General features: G+C 51.9%; 1 protein-coding gene across 1 annotated transcript in view; it reads left to right on the top strand.

Moving 5' to 3' along the window:
- The first annotated feature begins 2,962 nt into the window (after positions 1-2,962).
- Positions 2,963-7,500, top strand: part of TNK1 (tyrosine kinase non receptor 1) — a 29,353-nt gene continuing 24,815 nt past the window's right edge. Inside the window, exon 1 of the mRNA XM_087714300.1 lies at positions 2,963-3,096. The gene's annotated coding sequence lies outside the window, so the exon portion shown is untranslated. The remainder of the gene's footprint in view (positions 3,097-7,500) is intronic.

Raw genomic sequence — 7,500 nt, 5'->3', positions numbered from 1 at the left:
AGGAAGGAAGAGAGGGAGGGAGAGAGGGAGGGAGGGAGGGAGGGAGGGAGGGAGGGGAGGAAGGAAGGAAGGAAGGAAGGAAGGAAGGAAGGAAGGAAGGAAGGAAGGAAGGAAGGAAAGGAGAATAACAGAATAACAGAGCTGCAAGGGAGCTTGGGGGTCATTTAGTCCAACAGGAAGGAAGGAAGGAAGGAAGGAAGGAAGGAAGGAAGGAAGGAAGGAAGAAAGAAAGAAAGAAAGAAAGAAAGAATAGGAGAATAATAGAACTGGAAGGTACCTTGGAGGTCATCTAGTCCAACAGGAAGGGAGGGAGGGAGGGAAGGAAGGAGGAAGGAAGGAAGGAAGGAAGGAAGGAAGGAAGGAAGGAAGGAAGGAAGGAAGGAAGGAAAGGAGAATAACAGAATAACAGAATAACAGAATATCAGAGCTGCAAGTTTAGTCCAGGAGCTTGGAGATTAACAGGAAGGAAGGAAGGAAGGAAGGAAGGAAGGAAGGAAGGAAGGAAGGAAGGAAAGAAAGAAAGAAAGAAAGAAAGAAAGAAAGAAAGAAAGAAAAAAGAATAGCAAAATAACAGAATAACAGAGTTGGAAGGGACCTTGTAGATCATCTAGTCCAACCCAAGCAGGAGAATTTCCACTGCTAAGTGAGACCCTTGTTGAGTGCCTTCTGCTCCATATTACGACCTTTCCTGGCACAGTCGTGAAGCGAATCACCAACGTTGTTAAGTGAGTAAGTTTGTCGTTAAGCGACTCCGGTTTTTCCCGGCCAGAAGGTCACAACAGGAAGTCACATGACTTTCGGACACCACGACCGTCGTAAATGCGAGTCAGTCGCCAAGCGCCTGCATTCCGATCACCTGAGCATGGGGGAATGCCGCAACGGTCGTTAAGTGTGAAAAAGCTGTTTCAGGGCGGTCGCAAAGGGAGGATTAAATACCTGCATTCAACAGCCATTAAAAGCAGAGATTTTTTATTAAATTGATTCAATCATTTAAATCCTTTTATTTATTACTGATTGATCAAATCCCTGAATTTAAAGTGCCAGGTAATGATTTGCAGGCCAATATTTGGGGAACAAGCCCCCCTCCCCTCACCACTGCAACAGCCATGGGTGGGCTCTCCCCCCTCACAAGACCCCCCCCCAAAGGGGAGGGGCCAGAGATGAGTGGGAGGGGCCCAGTTTGAGAGTCAATCCTCCTCCTCAAACTTTTATGCAAAGCACCACAAAATTGCATTTATGCAAGGAAAAAAAACACACACACAAAGGGCTCCTTCGCCTGAAAGCATCCCAATAGGGGCTTCAACGGGGCAGGGAGGTCAAAAAAGTCAAGATGGCAACCGGAACTGGGCAAGGAAAACCCCACATTGGCCGGGGGGGGGGCAGGTTTCGTGCCCCAAAAGATACAAATGGTGAGTGGGGAGGGCACAGTTGCCAGGTGGCAGGCCGGGCATGGTTGCTATGGGCATGCCCCCTTCCCAGCCCCCCCCCAGCCCCTCCCCAGGCCCCACAGAAGCCCTGCAGCTATAGTCCAGTGCCAGCTGTGTCAATTGGGGAAGGGGCACCTGGCTTTTGGGGGAAGGGCATCTGAGTGCCAGCCTGGGTGGGGAAGGGGGCAGATTTAACATGAACGGAGTTGGGAGGGACCTTAGAGGGCATCTAGTCCAACCCCCCCCAATCTTTGTGGGAAGTGGGGCAGATTTAACATGAACGGAGTTGCAAGGGACCTTAGAGGTCATCTATTCCAACCCGCCCCATCCCCAGTCTGGGTGGCGATTTAACATTGTTGGAAGGGACCTTAGAGGGCATCTAGTCCAACCCCCCAGTCTTTGTGGGAAGTGGGGCAGATTTAACATGAACGGAGTTGGAAGGGACCTTAGAGGTCATCTATTCCAACCCGCCCCATCCCCAGTCTGGGTGGCGATTTAACATTGTTGGAAGGGACCTTAGAGGGCATCTAGTCCAACCCCCCCAGACCTTGTGGGAAGTGGGGCAGATTTAACATGAACGGAGTTGGAAGGGACCTTTGAGGTCATCTATTCCAACCCTCCCCTCCCCAGTCTGGGTGGGGAGGGGGGCAGATTTAACATTGTTGGAAGGGACCTTAGAGGGCATCTAGTCCAATCCCCTATCCCCAGTCCTTGTGGGAAGTGGGCAGATTTAACATGAACAGAGTTGCAAGGGACCTTAGAGGTCATCTAGTCCAACCCTCCCATCCCCAGTCTGGGTGGGGAGGGGGGGCAGATTTAACATTGTTGGAAGGGACCTTAGAGGGCATCTAGTCCAACCCCCTATCCCCAGTCCTTGTGGGAAGTGGGGCAGATTTAACATGAACAGAGTTGCAAGGGACCTTAGAGGTCATCTAGTCCAACCCTTCCCCACCCTCAATCAGGGGTCCCTACCCCAAGAAGCCCCCACGTCCCCAAAACCCCCTCGAGGGAGCAAATCTCCCCAATTCCCTCCCCACGCCCCACCCCATCCCTGACCCAACCTTCTTCCCCTTCCCTACATTCGCGCTCCTGCGTGTCGTGTCTGGAGGGGCGGGGGTTTCTCCCCAGGCGCCCACCCAGCCCTCCCGCATCCCGTCCCCCGGCTTTCCGCAGGCCCCCAAACCCGCGCAGCGCCATCCATCCCCAGCAAGACCCAACCACAAAGAAACGCGCAGCGCAAGAAGACCCGCGCAATCACACACACAAAAAGACACAATCGCGCACAAAAGAACACCCGCCGAGGCAGGTCCGGGGGTCTCCAGGTAGAGATAGAGACCCCCCACGGGAGGGGGAGAAAGGGACCTGGGGGCCAGCGGGGTTTTTCATTTCCCCCCCTCACCTGCGTGGCGCCTCACCTGTCCCGCGCAGGTGGGACGTGGCGGCGGCCCCCGGGCGGGCGCCTCGTCCTGACCCAACCCCGCCTCCGCCTCCTCCCACCTGGCGGCCAGGTAAGGCGCGGGGGAGGCGTGGGGAAGCCGCCCGCCTCCCTTGGCCGCCCGTCCAGGAAGGAAGGAAAGAAGGAAGGAAAGAAGGAAGGAAAGAAAGAAAGAGAAGAAAGCAGCGTCGGCTGCCACAACAAACGGAGCGAAGCTCTCTCCGCGGATCGCAGGTGAGGGGGGGGCAGAGAATCGGGGGGGGCAGAGAAGTCCCCCCAAAAGTTCCGAAAACGGGGGGGTGGTTCCTTTCTCGCTTTCTTCTTCATTGCTTCTTTCTTCCTTTTTTCTTTTTCTTCCTCCCTCCCTTCTTTCCTTCCCTCCTTCCTTTTCTTCCTTCCTTCCTTTTTTCTTTTTCTTCCTCCCCTCCCTGTCTCTCCCTCCCTTCTTTCGTTCATTCCTTCCCTCCCTCCTTCCTTCCCTCCTTTTTTTCTTCCTCCCTCCCTCTCTCCTTCCTTCCTTTTCTTCCTTCCTTCCCTCCTTTTTCTTTTTCTTTTTCTTACTCCCTTCTTTCCCTCCCCTCTTTCTTTCCCTTTCTTCCTTCCTTTTTTTCTTTTTCCTCCTCCCTCCCTCCTTTCTTTCGTTCCTTCCTTCCCTCTCTCTTTCCTTCCTTCCCTTCTTCTTCTTCTTCTTACTCCCTCCCTCTCTCCTTCCTTTTCTTCCTCCCTTCCCTCCTTTTCCTTTTTCTTACTCCCTTCTTTCCCTCCTCCCCTCTTTCTTTCCTTTTCTTCCTTCCTTTTTTTCTTTTTCCTCCTCCCTCCCTCCTTTCTTTCGTTCCTTCCTTCCCTCTTTCCTTCTTTCCCTCCCTTTTCTTCTTCTTACTCCCTCCCTCTCTCCTTCCTTCCTTCTTTCCTTTTCCTATTTCTTTCTCCCTCCATTTGATCTCTACATTTCTTAATTAAGAAATGAAATCTGGCCTGCTCAGCTTCTACGCTGTCTCTCCCACCCCCCCAGAAATTCTGCTCCCCTCCCTCCCTTCCTTCCTTCCTTCCTTCCTTCCTTCCTTCCTTCCTTCCTTCCTTCCTTCCTTCCTTCCTTCCTTCCTTCCTTCCTTCCTCTCCCCTTCTCCTTTTCCACCGCAAGGAAGGATAAACATTTCTTTTTCCACCTCCCCACTTTGGAAGTTTTGCTCACCTGGTGGGGCAGGTAACCCTTAGAAGGGCCAAAGAAAAGCCGTGTTTTGCAAGTGGAAGGAGACATTTCTCCCCCCACCCACCTATTTCCCCCCCCCGCAGGGTTCTTCCGTGGGTGACTCCAGCCTTGGCCCCGTGCCATCCCCCCCCCCCCCCGCAAGGCGCCTTCGGAGTTTGACACACACACACAAACACACACCTTGGCAACAGAACACTCCTTTAATTTTCCCTCTTCTGGGTTGGTAATATTTTGCTCTTCTCTGCCCCAATTCGGCCTGGGGCGGGGGGGGAAACAGACGCACCCATTTTGCAGATGGGGGCAACCGAGGCAACGAAGACGACCTAGAAATGGGGGGGGGTGTTTCCCAAATGGATCCCGGGGATCCATTTGGATCATCGGCGGCTGACGAGGTCAAAGATCCCTTCGAAGCGCTCCTCCCCGCCCTGAAAAAAACTCAACACAATTCGGCTTAGGAGGCAGACCGTAGAGTCCTCAACGGCTGGCCTCCTAGACAGGCCGTCTCGATTTACGGCAACTCGCTTAGTGACGGTTCGAAGTCACCACGGCGCCGGGAGGGGTGGAAATGGATTGGCGGCCTGCTTTTTCACACCGTTGCGGCATCTCATTGCGGGGTTAAAATTCAGGCGCTTGGCATCTAACCTGCATTTACGACGGTCGCAGTGGCCCCCGGGGGCTCACACACGATCCCCCTTTGGCGACCGTCCACGGGGGAAGAAGCAGGATTCGCTTAGTAACGCCGTTGCTAACTTCACCCCTGCAGTGGTTCCATTAACGACGCTGCCAATGGGGCAAAATTCAACGTCGCCACTGTCTCGCTTTGTAAACGGAGGCTTTGGGCGCTCAGTTGGGGTCGTAGGTCGAGGACTATAGTCCAAGCCTTTGCTCAATACCCTTTTGGTCAAAAGGTTCTCCAGTCTGGTTATTTTTTTTCCTTTCAAAACCTCCAGGGCTGGAACAACTTCTGGTGGCAAGGAGTTCCCCTGGTTAATTCAATTAATCATTCTACAATTTAAAAAAATATCATGCTTATTCAAAAAGTTGCCTGGAATTGAACACGTGGAAAGGAGAGAGTTATTCTGTATAGACAGTCCTCGGCTTACGGCCACAATTGAGAGACCCAACGTTTCTATTGCTAAGTTAATTTTGTCTTGTTTTACGACCTTTCTTGCCACGGCCGTTAAGTGAATCGCTGCCATTGTTGAGTGAGTAACCCGGTTGTTAAGTGAATCTGGCTTCCCCCTGGATTGTCAGACGGTCACAAAAGGAGACCGTCATAAATGTGAGTCAGTGTCTGAATTTTGATCGCAGTCCTGGGTCCCTTTTTCAGTGTCGTCGTAACTTTGAATGGTCAGTAAGTGAACTGTTGTAAGTCGAGGACCCCTTGTATAGGCGCAGCCCAAAAAAAAATCAGGAATCGGCAGCCAGCCAGCCAAAGTTGTGCTCCTAGGCAGAAAAGGTCCTCGTTTTACGACGAAAATTGGGACCCGAATTTTCATTCTTCGCCAAGTTGGTTATTAAGTGACTTGCCTCCAATTTTACGTCCATTTTTGCCAGGGTCGTTAAGCAAAGCACAACACAGGCACACGGTTGTAAAGCGAATCACTGTTAAGTGAGTCACACGGTCGTTAAACAAATCCGGTGTGTCCCCCCCATCCCCCACCCCATGGACCTGGCTTGTCAGAAGGTCTCAAAAGGGGATCACGTGACCGTCGTAAGTACGAGTCGGTTGCCCCCCCCCCCCGGTCCAAATTTTGATCGCACGGTTTTAGGGAAACGATGATGACCGTTGTAAAGGCAAGGACTGGCTGTAAGTCGCTTTCTCCGGGGCCGTCGAAAACTTCGGTCGCTCAGTGGATGGCCGTAAGTCGAGGACGCGGTGGCAAGAATTCTCTTTTCGTGTCCAATTTGAAACACCCCTTGCCCAGTTTTTAAATTGAAACTTAAATGTAAACATTTTAAATGTTTTTGGGATTTTAATGCTCTCTTTTTTGGGGTGCAGCATTTCTGGGAGGGAGCGGGGCCTTCCTTGCGAGAAATAAATAATTTTATTATTGAATAGAATTCAATAAAAGAAATTAAATGTGTGGAGACAAGAGGCAAAACCACCATCTTAAAACATGCCAGCTGGGGGATTCTGGGAGTTGAAGTCCAGATATATGAAAGCATACCAGCTGGGGAATTCTGGGAGTTGAAGTTTAAGTATATTAAACAATGGTGGCTGGGGAATTCTGGGAGTTCAAGTCCAGATATATTTAAAGCTTGCTTGCTGGGGAATTCTGGGAGTTGAAGTCTAAATATATTCAACAAATATATTAAATATATTAAACAATGGTGGCTGGGGAATTCTGGGAATTGGAGTCCAGATATATTTAAAGCCTGCTTGCTGGGAATTCTGGGAGTTGAAGTCTAAATATATTAAACAATGGTGGCTGGAGAATTCTGGGAATTGGAGTCCAGATATATTAAAGCCTGCTTGCTGGAGCATTCTGGGAGTTGAAGTTTAAGTATATTAAACAATGGTGGCTGGGGAATTCTGGGAATTGGAGCCCAGATATATTAAAGCCTGCTTGCTGGGGAATTCTGGGAGTCGAAGTCCAGATATATTAAAGCAGGGTGGCTGGGGAATTCTGGGAGGCTCTCCTCCCCCCCCCCCCAAGAGAATATCTGCAGCTCCAATTCTGGGAGCCGAAGTCTCTGATCTTGAGTGGGTCTTGAATGAAGTTGGACTACATGTCCTTGAGGGAGCCCCAGCTCTGATTCTCTGATGCGGATTACAGGAAATAAATGAAAGAGTTTTAGAGTTTTATTTCATTTGTATGCCGCCCTTTTCCCTAAGGGGACTCAAAAAGGCCCTGGCATCCAGGGGGTCCCTGTGGGAGGTGGGGGGGGGGTGTCTTATGCCTCCGGCCTCTTCTGCAGAACCAAATCATCCTCAGTGGGGTGGGGGTGTTGACCCATTAGCGGGATTAAATTCCTTTTCATTTGCAAACCTGCAGAGACCCCCCCCTCCCCACTTTCTGTGGCAATTTCCGGCAAAGCGGCAGTTGAGGGGAGGGGGCAGAGGAATAGGAGAGGGCAGGGGGGGGGGAGTTACCCACTTAGCTTGGGCTAAGGACCCCTGTCAGGGGGGGGGGTGTATGCAAGGGGGTGCTGAGGGGGAGAGGGGCGATGGGCCAGTGCCAGGTCTATCAGGAGAAAGACCCCCACCCCCACCCCTCTGGGGACAGCCCCCTCCTCATTCCTGCTGTACCCAATCTTGGCAAGAGAAATGGGGTTCTTTTAGCCCTGTGGGGAGAGAGGTGGGGCAGCCTTCGTCCCCCCCCCCCCTCATGACAGCTGCTTTTCATACAGGGGCTCAAGGCGGGGTGGGGGACCTCTGGCAGCCCCTTCCCCTGATCCTCACTGCAAAGACAGCCAAGCCCCTT

The sequence above is a fragment of the Thamnophis sirtalis genome, unplaced genomic scaffold (genome assembly GCF_051295495.1).
Source record: "Thamnophis sirtalis isolate CommonGarterSnake01/CBP01778 unplaced genomic scaffold, rThaSir2_p1.2 scaffold_4, whole genome shotgun sequence".
NCBI lineage: Eukaryota > Metazoa > Chordata > Lepidosauria > Squamata > Natricidae > Thamnophis > Thamnophis sirtalis.
Note: the sequence above shows the minus strand (reverse complement) of the source record. Positions and strands in the feature narration are given on the sequence as shown.